This window comes from Pongo pygmaeus, chromosome 13, assembly GCF_028885625.2.
Source record: "Pongo pygmaeus isolate AG05252 chromosome 13, NHGRI_mPonPyg2-v2.0_pri, whole genome shotgun sequence".
NCBI classification, from domain to species: Eukaryota; Metazoa; Chordata; class Mammalia; order Primates; family Hominidae; genus Pongo; species Pongo pygmaeus.
The window spans coordinates 85865720-85890550 of NC_072386.2; the positions used below are offsets into that span (position 1 = coordinate 85865720).

The 24831-nt window shown below is 42.7% G+C and overlaps 1 long non-coding RNA gene across 1 annotated transcript; it reads right to left on the reverse strand.

Moving 5' to 3' along the window:
* Positions 1-392: 392 nt before the first annotated feature.
* LOC134737915 (uncharacterized) lies at positions 393-13104 on the reverse strand. Its single transcript, XR_010123334.1, has 3 exons — positions 12998-13104; positions 9383-9574; positions 393-1738 (listed from the first exon to the last, which is right to left on the reverse strand). It is a non-coding gene; the product is annotated as an uncharacterized LOC134737915 (long non-coding RNA).
* Positions 13105-24831: the final 11727 nt, after the last annotated feature.

The following is a 24831-nucleotide window of genomic DNA, read 5'->3' on the forward strand; positions in this document are numbered from 1 at the left end:
CTTACAGTGAAATGCACAGGTCTTAATTGTAGAGTTCCATGGGGTTTGACAAATTAATATCTTGAGGAAGATACGGAGCATTTCTATCCCCTAGAAAGTTTCCCTGTACCCCTTCCCAGTTAATCCCACCTCATACTCCCAAAGCAACCACTGATCTGATCTCAATTACATATATTAGATTTGTCCTGACAATGATAGAACTTCATATAAATGGAATTACATAGAGGATATGTTGTGGGAGGGTCTGGCATTTTTCACTCAGCACAATATTTTCTAACACCCATCCTTACTGCTGCATATCATTTGTTCCTTTTAGTGCCAGAGCAACTGTATTTTATAAATGCCTGTCTTAGTCAGTGCAAGATGACACAAAAAGAATACCATAGACTGGGTGGCCTAAACAACGAACATTTATTTTCTCATCATATTAGGAACTAGGGTCATAACATATGAATTTTAGGGAGACACATAAGTACAGTCCATAGCATTCTACCCATGGCCCCCCAAAATTCACGTCCTTCTCATGTGCCAAATACACATGGTCCTCAACATATGATGGTTCAACTTACAATTTTTAAATTTTGCGATGGGTCTATCAGGAAATAAATAACCGCATTGTAAGTTGAAAAGCATCTTCTGATTTTTTGACTTTACTATGGGTTTATCAGGGTACTGAATGCATTTTTACTTATTTTTTTTTACTTACAATGGGTTTATTGGGACATAACCCCATTCTAAGTCAAGGAGCATCTGTACATTCATTCCATCCCCTAAAGTCTTAACTCATTCCAGCAACAACGCTAATGTCTAAAGTCCAAAGTCTTTTCTAAATATCATCTAAATTAGGTACAGTGAGACTCGAGGTATGATTCATCCTGGGGCAAAATTCCTCTCCAGCTGCAAATCTGTGAAACCAAACAAGTTGTATGCTTCCAAAATACATTGGTGGGACAGGCATAGGACAGGCATTCCCATTCCAAAAGCAAGAAACAGAGAAGGAAGGGGTGACCCAGTCCCAAGCAAGTCCAAACTACAAAGCAAACTCCATGAAATCTTAAGGCTTGGGAGTAATCCTTGGTTTGATGCCCTGCCTTCCGGAGCCACTAGGGTAAAGGTCCCACCCCAGCAGCTCTCCTGGCCAGAAGTTGCACCCCTAGCTTCTCTGCCAGGCAAAGATTGTGCCTCCACATCTTCGGCTGGAAGCTGTCTGGACTATTGAAACCAAGGCAATGGTCCTTCAAATTGGAGGCAGAGGACCTCCAAATTGCCTCGGGGCCCTTCATCCCTTTCACTAGAGGATAGCACAAAGTCACCACCTTCTTCATTTCATCCCATGTTGTTTTTTTTAGTCCCATGTTGTTTTTTTTAGTCCCAGCTAGCAGTGTCTCTGCAGGTGTAATCCCATCTGTATTCCTGGCCTCTGTTGAAATGGCTGATTAAGTTCATGGTACACAGCCACACTAATCTCTTTATGAAATGGTTGGTCCACCACACCCGTAGTGTTCTCTTCAGTACACACTTTCTCATTTTTTTCATATGAACAGACAGAAAATTTTCCAAATCTTTAAACTCTGGTTCCTTTTTGCTTAACAATTCCTTTTTCAATTCATTTCTCTCTTCTTGCATTTTACTACAGGCAACTGGGAGGAACCAAGTCACTTCTTCAACATTTTGCTTAGAAATCTCCTCAGTAAAATATCCAGTTTCATCCCTGGCAAGTACTACCTTCCACAAAACACTAGGACACAAACACAATTCAGCCAAGTTATTTGCCACTGTATAATAAGGATGGCCTTTCCACCGTCATCCAATAACACTCCTCATTTATGTCTGAGACCACATCAGAAAGGCTTTTATCTCCATATTTCCATCAACATTCTGTTCATAATTACTTATGTATTCTTTAAGGGCCAGTTCATAATGATACAAGGCTAGATTCACAATAAAAATAAATTTAAATTTGTATGTACCTAATAGTATAACCTCAATATATTAAACAAAAAGTGACACCTAAAATAAGAAATAGATAAACCCATAACCACAGGGGAAATTTTAAAATGCTTTGCTCAGTAGTTGAAAGAAAAATTGTTGATATAGAAGATTTGAGTATGATTAACAAGCCTAAACTAAATGATGTGTAGATCCTGTTCCCAACAGTTGCACAATACACACTATTTTCAAGCAAACAAGTAATATACAAAAATTCACAATATATTGGAGGTAAAAAGCAAGTCTCGATAAATTTTACAGAGGAATGTTCTCTGATCACAATGAAATTATGTCAGAAATCAATTATTAAAAGTAAAATCAGTAATTAAAAGGAAACATTTCCACTTGGTTGAAAATTATGTAAGACAACCCTAAATATACTATGGGTCAAATAAGAAATCACAATGAAATTTGGAAAATACTTAACTACTAAAATGAAATAATACATATTAAGACATATGAAATATAAAACATAGAATAGCTGTAATCCCAGCACTTTGGGAGGCTGAGGCAGGAGGACTGCTTAAGCCCCCAAGACGAACCTGGGCAACAAGGCAAGACCTCATCTTTCAAAAACATTAAAAAAAATTAGCTGGGCCTGGTGGTGTGCACCTGTGGTCTCAGCTACTTGGGAGGCTGAGACCAGGAGGTCAAGGCTGCAGTGAGCCATGATTGTACCACTATACTCCAGCCTGGGCAACAGAGTGAGACTCTGTCAAAAAAAAAAAAATGTATTAGGAAAAAGCCTGAAAATCAACAATTCAAATTTCCATCTCAATAACTGGAAAAAGAAACAGCAAAATAAACACAAAGAGGACGGAAAGAAAATAATAAATATAGGAGCAGAAGCTAGTGAAATACAAAGCAAACATATAAAATGAGGACCAACAAGGTCAAAAGTTGGTTCTTTAAAGAGATTAATAATTGACAAACTTCTGGTAGGACTAATCAAGAAAAAAGAGAGAAACCACAAATAACCCAAATTGGGAATCTTATAAAAAGGGAGACATCATTACAAATGCTATAGATATTTTAAAAGATCATAATATATTATTATGAACAACTTTATGCTAATACATTTGAAAGATTAGACAAAATGGAAAATTTTGTAGGAAAAAAAGTAACGTACCAATTTTGACTGAAGAAGAAATTAAAAAATCAGATTATTCTAGAATAGAACTGTCCAAGAGAAATATAACATGAGCCAAAGATGTAAGCCATTATGCATTTTTAAATTTTCTAGTAGCCACATTTTAAAAAGTAAAAGGAAATTATTGTAATTAATTTTAATAATATATTTTACTTAACCCGGGATATTCAAAATATCATTTCAACATTTAATCAATATAAAAATTATCAGCAAATATTCTTTTTTGGTACTAAACTTTCAAAATCTGATGTGTATTTTACATTCACAACATGTCTCAATTTGAACTAGCTGCACTCTGCACTTCCAGGGCTCAATAAACACATGTAGAGAGTATCCACCATATTGGATAGCGTAGATTTAGACCAAGGTTGGAGAAGCTGCCTTACCAGATATCAGGATTTATTATTTTTAAAAAATTTTAATGTAATAATTAAAACAAGGTAGGTTTTACGCAGAGCAAGACAAAAACACCAATGGCTGTCTCATTAATAATCAGGAAATGCAACTTAACACCACTCTGAATAACCCTATATGCCCATTGGATTTCCAGAATTGGAAACTTCTGATAATGCCAAGTGTTGGTAAGAATACAGAATGGTGTTTTATTTATTTGCCTGGGAGGCAAACTTAAATGTTGATGTTTAGTTTATTGTTAAAACAAACAAACAGGCAAACTGTTCATTATTACAGAAACAATATTGCTACAGCGAAGAAAATTTCAAAAGATAGACAAGCAAAGCAAAACAAACCAACAAAACAAATCATATTTCTGCTAGTGAGAGATCGCCACTGTGAGGTGTGAGTATTTGTGTGTATATGTGTATGGGTGTGGTGTGTGTGTGTGTGTGTGTGTTTTGGAGAGAAGGAAAAATACGTTTGCTTTTCAGAAGCCTCAAAGATGCAGAGTGAATAGTCAGAGATGTTGAAAATACTTAAATAGTCAAGAAGGCTGCAAGATTTTAAATTAAATCTTAACATGTATCAGGAAGCGTTACCTGGAGTTGAATGTGAAAACAATGGGAATCTAGATGCTAAGAGATCTTTTTTATTTTATTTTATTTTATTTTTTGAGATGGAGTCTCCCTCTGTCGCCCAGGCTGGAGTGCAGTGGCGCGATCTCGGCTCACTGCAAGCTCAGCCTCGCGGGCTCACACCATTCTCCTGCCTCAGCCTCTCGTGTAGCTGGGACTACAGGTGCCCACCACCACACCCGGCTAATTTTTTGTATTTTTAGTAGAGACGGGGTTTCACCGTGTTAACCAGGATGGTCTCGATCTCCTGACCTCGTGATCTGCCTGCCTCGGCCTCCCAAAGTGCTGGGATTACAGGCGTGAGCCACCACGCCTCGCCGAGATCAGAATTTTAAAGACTGCTTGCTACATAATGCTCATTAACTTCCATAAAGAAAATCCTTTCTTTTTGGTAGTTCACAGGTTATTTTGTGTATGTAATTTGTTTCTTTGAGAAAAACAGTATTTGGAAAATGCATAAACATATAAAGAATATAAAAGCCACTCAACTCCCATAACCGTATCATTTTGGTATATTTCCTTTTATATGTGTGTGTGTGTGTGTTTAAAATTGTGTGCTTAAGATAATTTTGGAAACAGTAACACACATGCACTGAAAACATATTGAAAAATACAGAGAAATATTTTAAAAATAAAAATCATCCATAAGGTCAATGACCAGCGGAGCTTTCCCAGCTTTTTTTTTTTTTTTTTTTTTTTTTTTTTTTTTTTTTTTGAGACGGAGTCTCATTCTGTCACCCAGGCTGGAGTGCAGTGGCGCGATCTCGGCTCACCGCAAGCTCCGCCTCCCGAGTTCACGCCATTCTCCTGCCTCAGCCTCCCGAGTAGCTGGGACTATAGGCACCTGCCACCACGTCCGGCTAATTTTTTTGTATTTTTATTAGAGACGGGGTTTCACCGTGTTAGCCAAGATGGTCTCCGTCTCCTGACCTTGTGATCTGCCCGCCTCGGCCTCCCACAGTGCTGGGATTACAGGCGTGAGCCACCGCACCCGGCCGCCTCCCCAGCTTTAATCATCGTGTTTCTTTATAAACTTTTATATAACCCAAGCAAGGCAGCTTTGTAGCTGTACATTGAAGGTGAGGGGTACTGAAGTGTTTCTCCCCTTCAATGAAGCTAGGGAATCACACAGGGTCTCCCTCACGCAGCCAAGGAAGCAGAAGGCGCATAGCACGAGTCTGCAGTCGTATGTATAATTCAAGGGGATGTTGGTAAATGCATCACGGGTAAAGAAAAATTACAAGATCTACGGAGCCAAGCATGATGGATTGCTTCAAAGCAGGCTGCTTACCAAGAGCGGCCTGTATCATGCTGTGCATGACAATCTCTGTAAGAAAATCACAGGTTGGTAATCCAGAGGCTGTGTTTACATGCACACACACATCTTCAATCCCTTGGATGAACATCTGATTTGTGTTACTCTCTTTGAGTTTCAGAATTTCCATCTGGAATGTTACCTCACCAAACCAAACTACCTTAGGTCTAGTTAGTTTGAAGTCTGATTTTTTTTCCATTACTAGAAGGCAATCTTGGAATAAAGTCTTTAAAAATATTGTAGTCTTTCTGCAGATGTATTTATCTCTTTCCATCAAAACAACCTACTAAAGTTTACAATAAATTCCTAAGAAGAAATGAATAGATGAACTTCAAAACTCTATCAGTGTTTATGTACTCTATGGAAAGTGTTCCATTTTAAGTCAATTAGAAAGAAGATTTTTTTTTCCAGGTCTGTGAAACTGTGGTGGTGCCTATGATGTGTCAAAACAGAGAAATGAAAATGGAAATGAAATCAGATGTGGGTGCTTTACCATAGCAATGGCAGTGATACATAAAAATCACAAGTTGCTTCAATGTTAGCAAAAATCTAAAGTTGCAGACAAAATATATAGATGCAAACAATAAATTGGATTTTCAAATTTTCATTCAATTGCTTGAGTGTTGTATAGGCACAGAATTAAAACAGAAATTGGAGGTAGAAAGGAACCGATATTCCAGCTACCTCAGAGCAGGATCTGTGTCAGATTCATTTTCTCTCTCTCTCTCTTTTTTTTTTTTTTTTTGATGGAGTTTTGCTCTTGTTGCCCAGGCTAGAGTGCAATGGCATGATCTTGGCTCACCACAACCTCTGCCTTCCAGGTTCAAGCGATTCTCCTGCCTCAGCCGCCTGAGTAGTTGGGATTACAGGCATGCACCAGCACGCCCAGCTAATTTTGTATTTTTAGTAGAGATGGGGTTTCTCCATGTTGATTAGGCTGGTTTCGAACTCCCGACCTCAGGTGATCCACCCGCCTCGGCCTCCCAAAGTGCTGGAATTACAGGCGTGAGCCACTGCACCCGGCCAGATTCGTTTTCTTATCACCATATTCCTCAGAACAGTCCCTGGAGCTTGTGTTCAAAATGTTTGTTGACTGACTGAATGAATGACCTAGTGTATGAGCGTGTGGAGTTGTAGCCTGTGCGCTTTGCTGAGTCAATGATTTTACTGTGCTGGTTCTCAAAAAAAAAGGCTTTACAATATAAAATCAAAGTAAAATAAAATTAATTAATAAATCAACAACTTTACTCATGGATCTCTGCTAGGCACTGTGGTAAACAGAAAGATGAGTAAATCTTTAATAAGTGGGACACATTGGGATGGGATGAAGTAACATTTGAAGATTAAATGCATTTGTGAATACTGAGGCCACAGGAACACTGAATAGCTTTTAATTGAGGACTTGTCCTATTCTATTGTACATCAAAATTAAAAACAGCTTCAAAATGCTCTTATTTTGACACATTCCCCTCCCTCTCCTTCTGTCACAGCCATCAAAGGCCAAGCATCTCTGCCTAATTGGCATATGTTGAGGTCAGGCTGACAGGAACAGCTGGATGAGACTTAACCTGTAGTTTTGGTTGGATCAATTCACCAACTCCACTGACCCAGAATTGTAGGTATGGCATTTACCACTCACCATATTAATCAATCTGACTGGATATTAAAACCATGCTTTACTTACTGGGGCACACAGACTTAGACTAAGGGGCTAGATCTCACTTGAAGTGGAGTAAAGTGAAAAGCTCACCTCCTGGGTCAACATGAAACTGAAAAAATCAATGACTTTGATAGTAAAAAGTAAAACCAGAAGAGTTTTGATGGCTGGGAGATACTGGTGGCTGCCTAAATCCAAATCTCTCTTCTACATCCACCCTCAAAATATAAAATCACCAATGAGTGTCAATAAAACCACACATGGGCTGAGCTGGGAGGACTGCTTGAGGCCAAGAGTTCGAGATTAGCCTGGACAACATAGTGAGACCCCGTTTCTAAAAAAAGAAAGAAAGAAAATTAGCTGGGTGTGGTGGCATGCACCTTTAGTCCCAGCTACTTGGGAGGCTGAGGCAGAATGGTTTGAGCCCAGGAGTTCAAGGCTGTAGTGAGCTATGATTGCACCACTGCACTCCAGCCTGGGTGACAGAGTGAGACCCTGTCTCTTAAAAAAACAAAAACAAAAACACCCCCAAAACTACACATGAATCATGCCTTTAGCATTATTAGTGGCAGAGAATACCATGATCTTCAAATTACTTGTAGATAGAGAAATAAATACCAAATCCCAGGAGAGTCCTACCATCCACCTACAAGTCTGTGGATGCTGAGAGTATGGAGAAGGGGCTTTCAGAGGCCCATAAAAAATGAGACAGGGAAGTAGAAGACACAGATGAAGCACAGGCAAATTCACCCCGGAAAAGCCCAACAGTAAGTGTCTAAGTATTGAACACATGTCTGGGACACAGTAGTGGAAAGCCACAGTTACAGGATGGGGGCTTGCAGTGAACGGCACTGGAAACCACAGCCATGAAGAAGCAGTGCTGCTGGGAAAGAACAGAGAAGGGATTCGCCCTTGAAGATGCTGCCATGACGGAGAAGAAGGAAGTGAGACGGGCACATTAAAAGAGAAATAAAATGTGTGGTAAACATAATGGCTCACGAGGACTGGTTATTATCATCTCTTCCCAACTCTGTGTTCAGTGACACCCCATTGGTAGATTAAAATCAGCTGTAGTGGGAGTACACGTGTCATGGCAAATGCTACCAATAAGGCCACTTTTTCTTGGAGATCTGGCTGTTAAACGTTTACCAGCTGACCACTGCATCAGTCAGTCCCCTTTCTTTACCACCACCATCACCACCACAACTGCCAACAATATTTTCCATTAAATAAATTGCACTTCAATTAAACTATCTTAAGACGACACTCAACTAGGAACCCTCCTGACAAAACACCCAGAGATAGAAAAAAATCAAACTGACTTCCTATAAAGCAAATGTAAGAAGAAAACAGAAAGTGTTAATTGTAATGTTTGACTGATGAAAGTGTTTTCTAAAAAAACATTCATATCCCGGGCAACATAGTGATACCCCCATCTCTACAAAAAATTTTAAGAAATTAGCCAGGCATGGTGGTTCACACTCATGGTCCCAGCTACTCAGGAGGCTGAAGTAGGAGAATTGTGTGAGTCTGGGAGGTTGAGGTTGCAGTGAGCCATGTTTGTGCCACTGCACTCCAGCCTGGGTGACAGAGTGAGACCCTGCCTCAAAAGAAAAAAAAAAACAAACAACTTTACACAACTCTCCAAACTCAATTAAATATCCTAAACCAAATACATGAAGATGGATTTTTAAAAAATGTTAGAATCATAATTTTTAGAAAACCAAGAATAGAAATAGACATAAAACGGGAAGAAATACCACACAAATTGACTAATCTCAAAAAAGATATCGAAAGAAAAAGACAGAATTATTTCAGAAATGAAGAACAAATTATAAGTCCCAATGGAAAATAGAATTCAACAAAAATTTAATAAGGGATACTGAAGAAAAGTAGACAAATGACCAAGAGATTTAAAATGAGGTAAAGAAGTTAAAGAGTCAGAGAGAAAGTGGTTGAAATGGAAGGCAGACAGAGAAGGTCCAACATATGAATAATTGTGCTCTCTAAAGAGGAAAGCAAAATATTGGAACAGAGCTAATATTTAAGTTTATATTGCAAGATAACTTTCTGGAAATGAGAAAAATATTCATTCTACATATAGAGCAAATTTACTGTGTAAATGAGAAAACTGACAACAGACAATTAACTCTAAGACATATCCTGGTAAAATGATTAGACTTTAAAGACAAAGGAAAGAAATCATCAGAGCCTCGAGGCAAAAAGATCCAGTTACTGACAGGAAAGAAAATCAGGCAGGGCATCAGGCTTCTCACAGCCTCAGAAAAGGTCAGGCAGGAGTGAAGCAGCATTTTCATGGACTCAAGGAAAGAAAGTGCCAGTCACAGATTTAATATCCATCCAAGCTATCCATGGAAGAGTGTGCTAATGCTCTTCCTGAAGAATACACTGGAGAGTAGACTTCATCCAACCTTAAGTGATCATAGAGGAAACTTCAGCAAAATAACCAGTACTTAATATGTTTAATTGCAGAGCCAGGAGTAAAACAAGGGAGAGAACGTGGGTGGAAAACATATAATGGTGATACGTTCTGGCAGAGAGGAAGAATACCAGTAAAAGTGGGAGGAGACAGGAACAGGAGGAGGGGGAAGGCTGAATAAGATCACTGCCAGTTGTAATATGTGGGAATCAGAAGACACCACTGATGGGTTAGATCATAAAAGATTAAGTAAAGAATAAAAGGAGTTAGGGAAACCATATCATAAGATACATGAATACAAAGGTAATAGCTAGAACAAAAATATTCTTAAATACCAAAAGAAACCTTAAAAATTAACATGAATGGCTGGGCATGTTGGCTAACGCCTGTAATCCCAGCACTTTGGGAGGCCAAGGCAGGTAGATCACCTGAGGTCAGGAGGTCGAGACCAGCCTGACCAACATACTGAAACCCCGTCTCTACTAAAAATACAAGAAAAATTCGCCAGGTGTGGTGGTGTGTGCCTGTTGTCCCAGCTACTTGGGAGGCTGAGGCAGGAGAATCACTTGAACCCAGGAGGCAGAGGTTGCAGTGAGCCGAGATGGCACCAATGCACTCCAGCCTGGGCAACAGAGCGAGACTCTGTCTCAAAAAAATTAATATGAATGACATACTAAATAGAGAAAGAAGCACAATAAATAGTATAAAATATACATCAAACTATAACATGAAGTAATATGATAGAGTCGAGATTAAACATGTCATATTAAATGTGCATAGACTTAATTGACCTATTTATGATAAGATTTTCAAATTGGTTCATATAGGGCCAGGGACGGTGGCTCATGCCTGTAATCCCAACACTTCGGGAGGCCGAGGTAGGTGGATCTCTTGAAGTCAGGAGTTCGAGACCAGCCTGGTCAACACGTCAAAACCCTGCCTCTACTAAAAATACAAGAATTAGCTGGGCGTGGTGGCACACACCTGTAATCCCAGCTACTCAGGAGGCTGAGGCCCAAGAATCGCTTGAACCTGGGAGGCAAAGTTTGCAGTGAGCTGAGATCATGCCACTGCACTTCAGCCTGGGCGACAGAGCAAGACTGTGTCTCAACAAAACAAAACAGAACAATTGGCTCATATAGCAAAACCGAAGTCTATGCTGTGATCAAAAGACACATCTAAAACATAGTGATTCAAAACGAGTAAAAAATAAGGAATAAAAACAAAAATTTACCAGGTTAATAGAAACAATAAGAATTCAGGGATTGTTATGACAGTTTAAGACAAAGTAGGATTTAAGCCAAAAAGCATTAAACAAGATGAAAGAGATTTAGTAAAGCTGAAACCATAGTTCGCAAAGGACTGGAACTTGTATTGGAGGAAAATGTTATAAAGAAAATTACTGGGGCAGTTGTCAAAATTGGAATATGGACAGTAGTTTAAATAAAAGTGTTATATCAAAACCAAATTTTCTAAATCAGAGAATAGCCTTGTCCTTAGAAAATACGGAATTATTAAGAAATAAAGGTATATAATGTATGCAACTTACTACTTGTTAAAAAAGTGGGAATCTGGGTAAAGAGCAAATAAGAGATCTGTGGATTGTGCTTGCAACTTTTTGGCAAGTGCGAAATTACTTCAAATTAAAAATAAAGTGGCAGGGCGCGGTGGCTCACGCCTGTAATCCCAGCACTTTGAGAGGCCGAGGCGGGTGGATCACGAGGTCAGGAGATGGAGATCATCCTGGCTAACACGGTGAAACCCCATCTCTACTAAAAATACAAAAAATTAGCCGGGCGCGGTGGCGGGCATTTGTAGTCCCAGGTACTCAGGAGGCTGAGGCAGGAGAATGGCGTGAAACCGGGAGGCAGACCTTGCAGTGAGCCGAGATCGTGCCACTGCACTCCAGCCTGGGCGACAGAGCGAGGCTCCAGCTCAAAAAAAAAAAAAAAAAAAAAAAAATTAAAAGTAAAAAGAAAAAGCAAACTGTACGCATTGTGAAAACTCATCAAATTTCCACTTATTTGTGCATTCTACTGTATGTACGTTTTACCTTAAAAAATCCATGAGCGGCCGCACGCGGTGCCTCACGCCTGTAATCCCAGCACTTTGGGAGGCCAAGGCAGGCGGATCACGAGGTCAGGAAATCGAGACCATCCTGGCTAACGTGGTGAAACCCCGTCTCTACTAAAAAATACCAAAAATTAGCCGGGTGTGGTGGCGGACGCCTGTAGTCCCAGCTACTCGGGAGGCTGAGGCAGGAGAATGGCGTGAACCTGGGAGGCGGAGCTTGCAGTGAGTGGAGATCGCACCACTCTACTCAAGCCTGGGCGACAGAGCGAGACTCCCTCTCAAAAAAAAAAAAAGAAAAAAAGAAAAAAGAAAAAGAAAAAAATCCATGAGCGATAAATGAAGATTGAACTCTAGTTATCTAACTAGAGTTAGATAACTACATGCTGAAGTGTTTAAGATTGAAGAATACTGATGTTAGCAACTTGAAATTCTTAAAAATAAGACGACTTGGTGGATAGGTAAGATGGGGACAGACAGGTGGTCATATGCGTGATAAAAGCAAATACAGCAAAATATTAATTACAGAAAGTAGGTGGTGGTTATATGGGTATTAATTGCATAATTCTTTCAACTTTTTCCGTTTGTTCAAAAATTTTCATAAGAAGATGTTGGGGGAAGAAGAGGTAAGTCAGTGGTTTGAGTCAGTGGTTTGATGCTGTGCTGCCTTTATATTAATAAACAGCTGGGTGGCTGGCTAGATCTTCCACTTTCCAGCACTCTCTTTTTACTTGGCCTTGGTTAAACTTTAACAACCGGTCCTGTCCCAGGAAGAAGTCTTGGAAGCAACAGACCCACCCCCTGCATCTCACCCTGGGGCCCTGAGACTCTGTGGGTGAGCACATTTGTTACCTATCAGAACTGGCCCCCACAAATCTAGCTCCATGTCCCCATTTCTCTAAACTGGGAGTACATTAGTCCAGGGCCCTTCACACTTTGATTTGCTTCCTTGGAAACACAGGCGGCCCTGCCTGCACACACCTGTCCCCTGTCCCCGGATGCGGCCAGCCGAGCCCTCACTGCCACGGGGAGGTCTGCTTCGGGTTTATGTTTTAGGGTAAGAAAAAGGCCATTAAAATTCTCTCTGATGGTTGAGTCCCTGCTTGTGGGGGAGGGGGAGACGGAGCCAAGGGGAAGAAATTTGCTGGTAAGGAAAGCCCCACTTAAAAATTTTCCCTTTCTTTCTTTTTGTTTCTCCTTTTTTCCCCCTTGAAGCGGCTCTCCCTGGAGTCAAAGCATTTTACAAAAACAAACCACTCCAGAGCTTTCAAGTCTAGGGAAAGCTCAAGCAAAGTTAATTAACATGAAGGTTCTCACAAAAGTTAATTAACATGAAGGGACTCACAAAAGCTGTCTGCTGGCATCTGCTCGCCTGCCTGCCATGTGCAGCGGCCCCTTTGTGCCCGCGCACCCGGCCCGGCCCGGCCCTGCCTGCGCGGCGGCTGCGGCTCTGGGCGGCCCCGGCTCCCGGAGGCCTCTCCCCCGCGGCGGGGCGGGGCGCAGACACCTGGCTCCTGCGGGGCTCCTGCCCGGCTTCTGCCCTGGTTCCTGTCCTGGTTCCTGCCCAGGCTCCTGCCCGGGTTCCTGCCCCGGCTCCTGCCCCGGCTCCGGCCCGCGGCGAGAAGGTGCGGCCGGCACGAGGCAGCCGCTGGGAGAAGGAATAGAGCGAGCGAGAGGCGCCGGGCCAAGGGGCAGCCAGGAGCCAGACGAGGAAGGCAAGGGAGAAAGGACAATCACAAAATCTGTTTAACATGTGTCTCGTGCTCATCAAGGTTGTTTTTGACAGACTAACTTAAAAATACTGATACACGGCTCTGTGATACACATGCGCGGTGGCTCAGCCTGTAATCCCAGCACTTTGAGAGGCCGAGGCGGGCGGATCACTTGAGGTCCGGAGTTCGAGACCAGCCTGGCCAACATGGCGAAACCCCGTCTCTACTAAAAATACAAAAATTAGCCAGGCGTGGTGGTGCACGCCTGTAATCCCAGGTACCAGGGAGGCGGAGGCAGGAGAATGGCTTGAACCTGGGAGGCGGAGGTTACAGTGAGCCCAGATTACACCATTGCCCTCCAGCCTGGGTGACAGTGAAATTCCCTCTCAAAAAACAAACAAACAAAAAATACACGCAAAGTATAAATCCCACAAAACAGTCATATCAGAACTGGAGGTCATTATGTCAAGTGGGAAAAGCCAGGCACAGAAAGACAAACATCGCATGTTCTCATTTATTAGTGGGATCTAGAAATCAAATCAGTTGAACTCACGGACATAGAGAGTAGAAAGATGGTTACCAGAGGCTGGGAAGGAGAGTGCGGGGCTGGGGGGAGGTGCGGATGGTTAGTACAAAATGTAAGAAAGAATGCGTAAGACCTACTATTTGACAGCACAATAGGGTGACTATAGTTAATAATAACTTAATTGTACATTTAAAAATTACTTAAAGGTGTTAATTGAATTGTTTGCAACTCAAAGTATAAATGTTCAGGGGATGGATAGCCCATTCTTCATGGTGTACTTATTTCACATTGCACGCCGGTATCAAAACACCAAATATACCCCATAAATATATACACCTACTCTGTACCCACAACAAATTTTAAAAGTAATTTAAAACAATTTTTTAAAATCATATAAGGAAATAATGTAATGAATAATATATGACATATTAAGTAATAATTATAATTATTCAATAATATAAAGTTGATATCAATAATCAATATTAAATTTCATCTGTATGAATACTATAATAATATAATAACAATGTACATTTTCTGTTTTTTTTTTTTTTGATACAGAGTCTTGCTGTGTCACCTAGGCTGGAGCACAGTCTCACCATCTCAGCTTACTGCAAGCTCCACCTCCCAGGTTCAGGCAATTCTCCCGCCTCAGCCTCCCAAGTAGCTGGGACTGCAGGTGCATGCCACCACACCCAGCTAATTTTTGTATTTTTAGTAGAGATGGGGTTTCACCATGTTGTCCAGGCTGGTCTCAAAGTCCTGACCTCAAGTGATCCACCTGTCTAGGCCTCCCAAAATGCTGGAATTACGGGCATGAGCCTCCATACCGGGCCTGCCTCTACTCTTATATAAAGACACACTTTTTTTTCAGAAACAGGATTATAATATGCCTACATTTTTGGGTAATCAACTTTGTCATTGATAGTAGGTCATGAACATTTTTCAGTGTCAGTAAATATATGGTCTTTGCAGACCCCCAAGGATTTTTCTAATCTTCCAGATAAATTGTCACAAATAAATATGTACACAGATTTTGCTAGGCCACCCTTAGGTATATACAGTTGAATACAAATGTGCAGTGTTTACATAATGAACCACCTGAGGAAAGGTTATTTCCCTTAAACAAAGGTTTACTGTGCAAATGCTTCCCTGCAAAGAAGTTGTACAATTGTGTCGGAAAAATCCATTTGTTTGGATTTATAAATTTTGGAGTTCTGCACCATGTACCTGAAACTTTGCTATTAGGGACGGATATGGTTTGGATCTGTGTCCCTGCCCAAATCTCATGTTGAACTGTAATCCCCTATGTTGGAGGAAGGGACTGGTGGGAGGTGATTGGATCATGGGGACAGATTTCTCCCTTGCCGTTTTCATGGTAGTGGGTTCTCATGAGATCTAGTTGTTAAAAGTGTGTGGCACTTCCCCTTTGCTTTCTTTCTCCTTCTCTAGCCATGTGAAGACGTGCCTCCCCTTCCACCATGATCGTAAGTTTCCTGAGGCCTCCCCAGCCATGCCTCCTGTTCAGTCTGTGGAACAGTAAGTCAAGTAAACTTCTTTCTTCATAAATTACCCGGTCTCACATAGTTCTTTATAGTAGTGCGAGAACTGACTAATACAGGGACATTTGCCCAGAATGTGAATTTGGTTCCCTTGAGAGCCTTTAAACTGTTTATTTCCAGGTTCCTCCCGGTGTGAAGGAGCATCACTGACTCGTGCAGGTCTTTCTTCATTCAGGAACTGGCCCTCCATGGCTTTCGCAGCTCCTTCGAGAACGCCGTGCTGCAGCACTCATGCGCCTGCCCAGAAGCTGCCCAGGTTTGTTCACTGGGGCTTATTTAGGAATTTTGGGGTGTAGGGCTGATAGACTAGGACACAAAGAAAAGACCCGAGGAAGGCAGGGTTTTCACTACAGGTACTTTCTATTATCATGGCCATAGATTTTGTTTTGTTTTTTTCCAAGTGCCTCCTACGTTTCCAGGGGTCCCTGAGACCACTGGACTGAATTGCCCAGTCACTGCTTTGTAGACATCCATAAACAGAAGCATTTTAACATGGCTGGCTCAGGAAGAAAAGTGGATTGTACACACTGCAGCCTTCCCAATCCTGAGGCGATGTAGATGAGCTGGAGACAAAAACTGATCATTTTCATTTCCTCCCGTATGGACTGTTTCAGAATATTCTGCAGCTGATGACAAGAATGGGAACTGTGGATATAGCCAGTAAATGTATACTTAGAAGAGACCAGAAATACTTGCAAGAAAGAGGCCTGCTATGATGTGAGTTGTGTCCCCCCAGATCACATGTTAAGCCTAATCACCAGTGTGATGGTATTGGGAGGCAAGACCTTTGGGAGGGCCTCATGAATGAGATTAGTGCCCTCATAAAAGAGGCCCTGAAGAGCTGCCTTGCCCCATCCACCTTACAAAGGTACATTGAGAGGGGGCCATCTATGAGTCAGGAAGCAGGCCCTCACCAGACACTGAACCTGCTGGCACCTTGATCTTGGACTTCTGAGCCTCCAGAACCGTGAGAAATGAATGTCTTTGTTTAGAAGCTACCCAGTTTGTGGTATTTTGTTATAGCAGTGCAAACAGACTGAGATAAGCCCCCAACGTGGCAAGGGAAGAAAGGCCATTCCAGATCATGGGATGAAGTGCACTCTGGGGGTCAAGAGCACGACCTGGGTTTGAATCCTGACTTTGCTCCTTCATGGCAGAAGGATCTTGACTATATTACTGCAGTGGATTGGTACTCTATGTCCATTCATCTTGTATCTCAGATGAGAAACTGAAAACATTTCCCAGACTCCCTTGCAGCTAGGGGTTAGGACCTAGTGTTTAGGTCCTACACATTTGGTGTGGTCAGAGAAAGCAGAACGCAGAAATGAGTACGAGGCCATTTTTGTGTTGTTACTGGTATTTCTCCTGGGAAGCATGGTTTTGGTGGCTTGGTTCAGGAATTGTCAAGGACTTTCCAGTTTGACTGGTGGCTTCTTGATCTTAAAAGAGGCAGAAACCCTCTTGGTGATCTGCCTCTGTGGTATTGGCATTGCTTCTGAAAGCTTATCCCACAGTTTTCCCTCCAGCCTTCTCAATAATTCTGTAAACCATTCATTACCTTGTAATAAATATTTTTGCTTAAACTAGGGAGAGTGAAATCTGTTCCCTGCAATGGAATCCTGACCAACAGAGTTCCTTAACCTCTCTGTGGTCTGTGATGGTGACAGCTTCTGATGTGTTGCCTGGGCTAGGCTCAGCTACAGACCCCAGCATTCTTTTTTGAGTATGTGCTGCAAGAGATTTTCTTTTTGGAGAATTGGAGGATAGAAGGGAAGCAGTGGCCATTTTGTAGCATGCATGCACCTCCTCCCAGGTATTCCCTCAAGCACTAATGTGGGTACTGCTGTGAAGGTATTTTACAGATGTGATTAAAGTCCCAGATCAATGCCCTTCAAGCTGATCAAAAATGAGGTTATTATAGGTGAGCCTGACCTAATCAGTTTGAAGACCTTTAAAAGAAGGTATAGGCTTTCCTATGTTCAGAGATTATATATGAATAAGAGGCTTCAGCTCATGCCTATGGGGCTCCAGCCTGCTCATGATTTCCCCTTCCTGACTGTCTGTCCTGAGGACAACCCCAGACTTGCATAAGCCAATGTTTTTCGTAATGAATCTATCTATCTATCTATCTATCTATCTATCTATCTATCTATCTATCTATCCCTCTATCATCTATCTTTCATCTATCTATTGTCTATTAAACATCTATCATCTATCAGTCTATCATCTATCAATGATCTATTATGTATCATCTATCAATCATCTATCTATTGTCTATCAATCATCTATCATCTATCATCTATCATCTATCAATCATCTATTATCTATCATCTATCAATCTTCTATCATCTGTTATCTAACTATCTATCTATCTATTATCTATCTATCTATCATCTATATGTCTGTCTGTCTATCTATTTCTCATCTCTTCTATTGGCTCTGCTTCTCTGGTTGAACCCTATCTGTTACCCTCTCTGAGCCTCAGCTTCTTCGACTGCAAATTGGCACTTCATGTCTGGCACACAGGCCTGCTCTAAAGGTTACATAGAGAATAAATGTAAAGCACAGTCCTTGGCAAAGACGTCAAATCTATTTTGGACACTATCTCTGCTCTCGTCCTCTCCTAAACTTTCATTCTTAGGGTGGCAGGTGACTACAGCCCTGCCAGAAAGGTCATCTCTGAAACCAGTCCCTCCTGCCACAGAAATATCAAAATGGCCCTGCCAGCCCACAGTGATCCTTCCTGCCTCTGAATTTCTAGGCTCTGCTTACCCCTTCCTGAAGCCTGCCCCTGATCTGCCTGTTAGTATTATTTAATAATCTGCGACACAGCATTATGCATCATCTGTTTTCTCCAAGTTCCAAGAAGACTTTGGCACATACTGGTTAAGTTGAGTCCTACTCAAATCTTGGCATAAGGTGCACAATAAGCTTTGGAAGCAAAATGTGTGTGTTAATTGAGCTCAAAGGACCCATCCTGCTCCTTCCTTCCTCACCCCAGCCCCCAGAATAGGTGGCGATGGGCGGGGGTGGAACGTGGGGTGGACTAAATCCATGGCCACTTCAAGAACCAAATGGAGAATATCTTCGCACGGCTGAAGTGGAAGGTCAAGGGTTGGGTCATTCCTTAGGATGGTCAGTGCTTGGCTTTATTCTCGCCCTGTGCTTTCAGACGCCAAGCACTCCTATTCTTCCTGTGTGCCTCTCTCCTCTTTCAGAGCTGGGTGTTCCCAAGGGACTACCCTGGTTTGCCCCCCTGAGCTCATTTCCCCATGTGAGATGTGTGTGTGTCTGTCTCTTTGCATGTGAGTTTAATGTCAGCATGGGCAAGAAGTTCAGTCTAATCTACATGGAACCCAAAAAAATCACATTGGGATGCTACCTCATCCCTATTAGGATGGCTAGAATAAACATTCAGATAATCACACATATTGGTGAGGACTTGGGGAAATCAGAACACTCTTACACTGCTGGTGGTAAGATAAAATGGTGCAGCCACTGCAGAAAAGAGTTTGGTGGCTCCTCAAAAAGCCAAACAGAGACGCAGCAACTCCACTCCTAGGTGTACACCTTAGAAAATGGAAAACAAGTGTTTGAAAAAACCTGTGCACAAATGTTCACAGCAGCATTATTCATAATAGTCAAAAGGCAGACATCATCCACACGTTCATCAACTGATAAAAGACAAACAAAATGTGGATAAGCCATACAATGGAATATTATTTGGACATAAAAAGGAATGAAGTGTTGATTTATGCTATCACATGGATGAAACTGGAAAAAACATTATGCTAAGTGAAAGAAACCAGACACAAGAGATTGCATACTATAAGACTGCATTCATAGGAAACATCCAGAGCAGGGCAGAAAGTAGATTCATGATTGCCTAGGGTTGCACAGGTGGACAGGCACCGGTTGTGGCAGACAGTGGGGGAGTGAGTGCTAAAGGGTATGGAGTTGTTTTGAAGGTGACAAAATTGTCCTAAGATTGCCTATGGTGATGGTTCCACAACTCTGTGAATATAAAAACTATTGAAATATAATATACTTTACATGGGTGAATTGTATGGTATGTGAATGATATCCCAATAAAGCTGTTAAAAGAACAGTAATGAAGAGAGTGGCGACACAATTCTTCAGCAAACACACAAACTCCTTTTTGATGACTTTTAAAATATCTACCTTACACGCAGAGTCCAGATGCTTCCCTAATTTAACTGCTAATTTAACTTCCCTGATTTAGCTGCTCATCAGCAGATTACCTCACCTCACTCACTGGCCGTCACCTCCTTTGTTTCCTATGAAGAAATAATACAAGCTAAGAATGTAGAACAACGTTCTACAGTAAATACTGTTTGGCACACAGTCAAGAGTCTATAAGCATTTGCTATTTATATTGTTATCATCTGGCAACACGGCCTGGTTTCTGCTGCCTCTTTAGCTACTCCTTCCCTCCCCTTCATGGGCTCCAAATTTTCTCCCCTCCCTCCCACCCTCCCTCCTTCCCTCCCTCCTTCCCTTCCCCTTCCCCTCCCTCCCTCCCTCCCTCCCTCCTTCCTTCCTTCCTTCCTTCCTTCCTTTCTCTTTTCTTTCTTTCGCTCTGTCGTCCAGGCTGGAGTGCAGTGGCTCGAGCACTGCTCACTGCAAGCTCCACCTCCCAGGTTCACGCCATTCTCCTGCCTCAGCCTCCCCGGTAGCTGGGACTACAGGCGCCTGCCACCACGCCCGGCTAATTTCTTTTTGTATTTTTAGTAGAGACGGGGTTTCACCGTGTTAGCCAGGATGGTCTGGATCTCCTGACCTCGTGATCCGCCAGCCTCGGCCTCCCAAATTGCTGGGATTACAGGCGTGAGCCACCGCGCCCGGCTTATGGGCTCCAGATTTTCTTCCCTCCACTCCCTGAGCTCTGAGCTCCCCACTGTCTCTGTCTCTGCTCTCTTTGGGCCAGGGTTCATCAACCGTGGTTTCTATTCCCATGGATCCCAGGTCGACACCTTCTCCAGCGTTTAAATGCCACCAGCTCAAAACGAAATCTGTCCTCTCTCTGATGCCATCTGCTCCTCCCACTTCCTCATTCCAGTTGCAGGGCTCAGTGTCCTCACAGCTGCTCACCCCGCTGGGAACCTGGGGGTCTTGAGCGCCCTGCGCCTCCACCCACACCCTGACTCAGCACTCTGTGCCCCAGCTGCGGGAGTGCGCTGGCCGATGGCTCAGTTGAATCCTTCTTTGAGAGTTGCACTGTATGGAAGAGAAACGTGTGGCCCAAGATCATGTCTCCTGGTGGCTACCTGCATCCAATGACGGGTCAATGTGAGGGCATGAGGCTCTGGCCTCCTTGCCCTAACCTGAGCCAATTCCAAAGGGCATCTCAGCTCCGCATAGGCTCAGCCGCATGGCAATTTGACTTCCTCCACTGCGCAGTGCTGCTTCTTCACTCCCCCACAGGCGCTGACCTGGGACCACCCCCGAGTGCTCTTCGCGCACACAACGCTCCCTCTCACAGTCTGCTTCTCATGAAATCCATCCTGCAACACTGTCAATTGCCCTTGACTTTCCCTCTCTTCTCTGAATCATAGTCCAAAGCCTGCAAACATCTTATGAGTCTATGACTCCCTTATCTGAAGTCCAGAGCCATGACTGAGTTTGGGTCAATCAAGACAAAAAATCTCATTCCAATTGCCCTGAGCACAAAGGCCTGTTAGAAAGGAAAGTTTAGCAGAAATAGATTTAGCTTTGGGTACAGCTTGACCCGGGGTTCAAATGATGTAATCAGAGTTGACTTCTCCCTCTTTCTTCATTTAATCTGTTTTCTGCTGTATTCTTTCGTTTCTCAGAAAAGGCCCCCACCCTCAATTCCCTTAAGAAGGCTACAGATTTTTAGATTAAAGACCCATGGAAAAGCACATTCTATGTTTCAGACAAAGCTTCACAACATGTAACACATTCTGATTGGTCCATGCTCTTATCCTCAAACCAATAACGTTGGCCAAGAGAATGTGATACTCTTATTGGACTGAGTCACATGAACAACCCTGGACCCTGCGATGAAGGTAGCACTGTCTGAACCAAATAGACTGAGAGTGGGAAATGGGATGGTTCTTCTAGAAGGAAATTAGGTTATGGGGACCTGAATAGTGAATGGATGTTGGGAAACATGTTTATGAAGAACAACACGTTGCTTCTTTGTTTCCATTTTGCAACCAATATAAAAAGTTTCTATGATCTTCCCACTTCAACATTCTCTTTCTGCACTTCTCATCCATCTAGTGGAGCTCTAAATCACAGGTACAATCACGTATCTGTTCAATAGTCTTCGAGAGGGTGTCACTGCTTTGAAAACAGATAACAGCCATTGTCTTCAGTTTAGCATTCAATGTCACCTTCTTCCAGTGCACCTTACATGGGCACTTCTTAACTTTCAGAAGATTAAGAATCTCCTGGAAGGCTAATTGAAATCCAGATTTCTGGGCCTCCAACCAGAAATTCCGACTTAATGGGGCTGGGACGGGGCCTATGTGTTTGCATGTCTAGCAATTTCTCACTTGGCACTGAAACTGTCAGTCCTAGAACCACACTCAGAACCACAGCTCATGGGTGGCATCTGCTCCTGCAAAACAGGCTGTTTGTTTTTCAGACACACCTCTACTTTATTTTATTTTATTTTATTTTATTTTAGACAAAGTCTCTCTCTGTCACTCAAGCTGGAGTGCAGTGGTACGATCTCGGCTCACTGCAACCTTCATCTCTGAGGTTCAAGCGATTCTCCTGTCTCAGCCTCCCAAGTAGCAGGGATTACAGGTGCGTGCCACCACACCTGGCTAATTTTTGTATTTTAGTAGAGACGGGGTTTCACCATGTTGATCAGGCTGGCCTCAAACTCCTGACCTTAGGTGATCCACCTGCCTCGGTCCCAAAGTGCTGGGATTACAGGAGCAAGCCACCGCGCCATGCCACCTCTACTTTCTTATCCTCTGGGACTCAGCTCAAGCTCTTCCTTCCTTTTGATAATGCCCTTCCCACAATTTCTATCTGCTGAAATCCTAGCTTTCAAGGCCAAATTCAAATGCCACATCTTCCAGGACATCTTTTCTGATCTATCCATCCCTTTGAGCCTCATTGTACCTAATATACCCCTTCTTAAAAATAATGCATCGTAGGCTGGGCATGGTGGCTCACTCCTGTAATCCCAACACTTTGGAAGGCCGAGGCAGGAGGATCACTTGAGCCCAGGAGTTCGACACTGAAACTTAAAGAAGTTTAAGGTTCTTTTTGTCAGGAACAGTCATATTCATCTTTTTAGCCTGCACAGAACTTAGCATGGTGCCTGGGGCTAGGCAGGGTGCTATGCTCTGAGCTAGCTTCAGCATGAGCAAGCAGTGGAAGCAACCAGTAGCTCTGGAAACCGTTCCCATTGCGATCCTTTAGCCTGCAAACTCAGGAATCCATGGCTGCCTTTCCCCCTTACTAGTACTGCGATCTCTGGGAAGTCATTTAACCTCATATAATTTAGCTTTCTCATCTGTGAAATAGGAATAACACTGCAGATGCATTGTAGGGCTCATTTTTAAAAATAACAAATACTGTACTAAACTGAGAGTACTATGTTCCAGGCTCTGTTCTAGACTTTGGGAATAAGTAGTGGATACAATAGTAAAAAATCCCTATCTTCCAAGAGCTGACATTATTCTAGCAGCATAAGAAAGAGAAACAAATACACTGGCAAAATATAAAGGATATTAGATAACGGTAAATGCTGTGGAGAAAATTAAGTAGTAAAGGAAGAGGGGATGTGTTGAGTGGGGGTGGGGACTGGATTTGCAACTTTTTTTTTTTTTTTTGAGACGGAGTCTCGCTGTGTCGCCCAGGCTGGAGTGCAGTGGCGCGATCTCGGCTCAATGCAAGCTCTGCCTCCCGGGTTCACGCCATTCTCCTGCCTCAACCTCCTGAGTAGCTGGGACTACAGGCGCCTGCCACAACACCTGGCTAATTTTCTGTGTTTTTAGTAGAGATGGGGTTTCACCGTGTTAGCCAGGATGGTCTCGATCTCCTGACCTCGTGATCCACCCGCCTCGGCTTCCCAAAGTGCTGGGATTACAGGCGCGCCCTGCCTGGTTTTGCAACTTTAAACTGGGTGTTCAGGTAGGGTCCCAATGAAAAGATGATATTTCTACAAAGACCTGAATTTCATAAGGGAATGAACCACGTGTCTGTCTGGGAGACTGATATTACAGGTGCAGGAAAGAATAAGTGCATGCCCTGAGGCCTAACAGTGCCTGATGTGTTTGAGGAATATCAAGAAATAGCACCGCCTGTCTGTACAGTGGCTAAAAGTGCCTACTTGGTTTGGTGTGGAGATACTACGCTCCAGATCAGGGATGGCAAACTCTTTCTTCAAAGGACTTGATAGCAAATGTTTTAGGCTTTATAGGCCATGCGGTTTCTGTTGCAATCACTTAACTCTGCCATTATAGCTCAAAAGCAGGCCTAGACGAGACATAAATAAATAGGCAGAGCTGTGTTGCGCAAACTTTATTTACCAAAACAAGTTGGGTCCAGATTTGGCCTGCGGGCTATAGTTTGTGGACCCTACTCTAAACACATCTATCATGCTCTGATTTTGGACAATGAAAAGGAAATAGTGGAAAACATCAGTACATAAAACAAAGACGCTGCTTTTTAATGATCCATCTTTCTACTTTCACTTTAGAACACCGCCTTTCTCATTAAAATCACTTGGGTGGTGTAGTGAGAAATGCCTGCCCTTGCCTCAATTCTGCTGGCTTCTAACTCAAGTGCGGCCCTTTCCTCTGTCCTTCTGAGTTCACCTCCATAATTCCTTATTTCTCATCCTCACTGCCCTGCCCCATGTCCTTCTCATCTTTTGTATTTCCTCCTGCATCTTCGCGCTCTTTCCTGCTCATTTCTAGTCTCTGCCAACATCTTATTTATTGGGTTCATCTAGTGAGAGAAGCTATAGCATGGCACATATTGAAGAGGAAACGGTGGCTTTGGTTATTGGTATTACTGCTACCCAAGATGGGGTCCAACCATCAGTATTTTTATCATGGACAGATTTCTATTGGCATTGCTGCTGAGGGGGAGTGTCTTTATGCAGTCAGGGAGAGAGGACAAGCCTTCCCAGGGAGAGGGAGTGAGAGTAGAGAGGAGGGAATTCAGAAGGGGTCAAAGGTGACAGGTCAGGACTGCCTATGCATGTGGATGTGTTTGGGCAACCGTATGCATGCATGAAATATGTTTTACAGCCCAAAGTGGATACTTTACAGCCCAAAGTGGATTCTCAGCAGCAGAAGAATAATTTATATATTCAGGCTTCCTTCCGTACTTACACTTTGAAAATCCCACCTTAATTGTGTGTGCCTTA